The sequence below is a fragment of the Ictidomys tridecemlineatus genome, chromosome 10 (genome assembly GCF_052094955.1).
Source record: "Ictidomys tridecemlineatus isolate mIctTri1 chromosome 10, mIctTri1.hap1, whole genome shotgun sequence".
Classification (NCBI taxonomy): Eukaryota; Metazoa; Chordata; class Mammalia; order Rodentia; family Sciuridae; genus Ictidomys; species Ictidomys tridecemlineatus.
In genome coordinates, this window is record NC_135486.1 from 12,675,585 (window position 1) to 12,678,789 (window position 3,205).

Here is a 3,205-nt window from a genome sequence, read left to right on the forward strand (position 1 = left end):
CAACCAGTCCCCTCCCTCCCCAGGGCCATACTCTTCACCTCTCCCTTTGCCTTCCAACATGAATCCCAAGGGGCAGTTACTGGTTACCACTGCATTTCCACTGGTAATTCATAATTTGCATTGTTGATTTAGAAGAGGGAAAAGTTCCCCTGTACTTAAGTCTCCAACTATACAGGTCCTGTTTCAGGAAAACTGGTAGAGGGCATTATCTGTGTGGGGCTGAGGAATGTGCTGGTGAAATGGGTACTCAGAAGAGCACGTCTCTGTCTAAGAAGAGACCTCGCTCACGGCACTTATATTTATCTCTGTTGCTTGCTCCATAGATTTTAGTTGTGCCCTGTTAGACTCGGCTGAGATATCACTCCCTCTGAAAAGTCCTCCTGGCCTCCTAAACCTAAACTGGGTGCCCCTCCCTGAGCACCGAGAACACCCTTGGTTGCTCCCACAAGAGTACTTATCTCACTGCAGTGGGGTGACTGTATTCTCCACCAGCTCCTCTAAACTCTAGGAACTCAAGATGGACGTCTTTGTGTTCACTGCAGTCCCTGGCCTAACACAGTGCCTGCCCCACAACAGGTGCTCAGTAACCATCTGATGAATGAACGGGGACACATTCTAGGATCTGCACCTTTCAAAGCATATCATTCACGTTCACACCCTATCAGTGCTGTGCACAGTGCCTTCAACCTCAAAGTACTTACAAAGAAAGGTTAAGTGAGCAACGTTATTAACTACACTGGGGGAAAAGGGTGATTTTAGTGTCAAGAAGACTTGATGCATAAATGTTGATAGGCATCAAGCTTTAAGATGTTTATTTCCTTTGAAATATTACCTTTCTCAAATCCTGATGGTCCCATTTGCTAGCCATGTAACTAACGTTGGGCAGCCGCTTCTCTGAGCCTGAGATTCTTCATCTGCACAAAAGACCAAGCAGGACTGACGGTGTGGCCGACCAGGTGGAGCGTAGAGAGGGAGTTCCTCTGTGTTCTCATGGTTGGCATCCCTGGCCTTCTTTACTGTCACTGTGGGCCAGGGCTTGTGATGGGGGATGAACCTTAGACACCAGGCAGTAGAGGACAACCAGGCAGCACCCCTAGGAGCAGTGTGAGCACTGTAGGGGGCGCTGGGCACATGTGGAAGTGACACAGCATCCTGGACACACTCTTACGGGGAGGAACACCAGGAATGGGGGGCACTTGGCCTGGGGAATGCCATGGGGGACTTTTCTCTGGAGGCCCAGTACCATTCTTCAAAGGCAAAAGCACTTCATGGCTTGAAAGTCCTTTATACTCCCCAAAGTCCTTTCTCATCCTTTGTTCTTTTTTAAAAAATGTTCATTTCATTAAGTGCTTTGAATAAGTAACACAAGCTCAAGTATGCAAAAACTTGGAAAGGACACCAAGTGAAAGGCCTCCATCCCAGCCCAGTCTCCCTGCCACCCATTTCTCCTCCCCAGGAGTAAGCAGATCTGCTAGGGACCTCTGTGCTCCTCACACCTGTTCTCTGCTCGGACCAGTGGCACCTGGTTGTTCCACTTGGTGCTCAGGGCAACCTTTCCTCCTCAGCAGACTCTCTCAGATTCTCACCCCTCTCCCCGACCCCTCCCCTGAACTTGGCTGCCACTTAGTCTCTCCCTGGGAAGTCTCCTCCAGCTCTCCAGCTCTCTGAGTCCAGCGCCCAGCCTCATCCCCAGCAGTTTCTCTCCCTTCTCCCCTAGGACTAGAATCTCTCCTTTCCTTTCCTGTTGATGAATTCGCCTTGCTCTGATGGCCCTCCTGCTCACTCCCTTTTTTGACTGCTATCTCCCCCCATCCCTTGGACCCCACTCTCTCTCTCTCTGCCCCATGATGGGGAAGCCCCTAAACACTGGCTCATAGTCTTGGTACCACCTTTTTACCAACAGGAATAACAGTCAAGTCTTAGCTCTGTGCCCTCCACTGTTGGAAACCAATGTGCTTTTTCCTCGCTTCTCTTCCACGACAGTCATGGCCCCGTGGCTGGCTCCCTCTGTAGCCTTGGGAGTTCAACTTTTCTGAACCTCAGGGTTTTTTGGTTTTTTTGTTTTGTTTTGTTTTGTTTTGTTTGTTCCAGTAAAGTAGGGCCAGTAAGATCAAGGCCTGAGGGACAGGGTGGGAATAGGAACGAGGTCTCTGGTTACAGTTCTATGGCAAAATGATAGGGAAGAGACGACTATAATCAGGTAAAGAAATAAATGAATGAGGGGCTAACAGTGATAAATGCTGAGGAGGAAATAAAAGAGACATTCTTATAAAGGACATAAAGAGCTCACTAAGGGACAGATGGTCTATGGTTATGGCTGGACAGTGTAAGATTGTAAAGATAGGGGCTAGGGCTGGAGCTCAGTGGTAAGCAGCATGCTCAACCACACAAGGTTCAATCCCCAGCCCCAAGGGGAAAAAAAAAGAGTTCTCAAATTATTCTAAAATCCAGTGTCAAACACTAACCCAAAGTTCACATGGATTTTTATCATCATTTTTTTTTTTGGTAGAACTCAACAATCATTCTGAAATTTACATGGGCATTAAGAGTTCTCTGGGTACTCAGGGAGAAGCATCCCACCGAGTCAGTTTTGGAGAAAAAAAAGAGCAAAATGGGAGGAGTAGCCCTTCAAGAAATTAAAAACATACTACAAAATGATCATAGTTAATAACTTTAAAAAGAGTTATTTTACTGTAGAAACAAATAAATTGATCCATTGATCATAAGAAAAAGTTCAACATAAAGATCCATAAAAACGAGGAAACCGCATATATTAAAAGTGGCATCGTAAATCAACGCATTGGCCACTCTGACCTAGAAAGTGGCCATAATATGGAGAGAAAGAAGACGGTCGGCTGTACACCAAAGAGGGGTGGTTCAGGCGGAGAAACCGAACGAAACAGGAAAGATGGAAATGACAAAGCTAATAAAAGAAAACACAGAAGTGGTGGGAAGGAGCTTTGTAAACAAGACACAAAAAGCCCGACCCTGAGGTGGAGTGTCCCCGGCTGTCTCACAACGAGGATTCCTGTCTGTAGGTGACTGGGGTGGGGGTGGGGGCTGCAGACTGGGAAGGAATATTCCCAACCTCTAAACTGCTGCCGCCGTCATTCTGGGCACCCGAGAACAAGCTGGTCACGGAAGCCTGGCAGGAGATTCTCCAGGCCCTGGTCTCAAGGGGCAGGGCGCGGAGATGAAGGGGGAT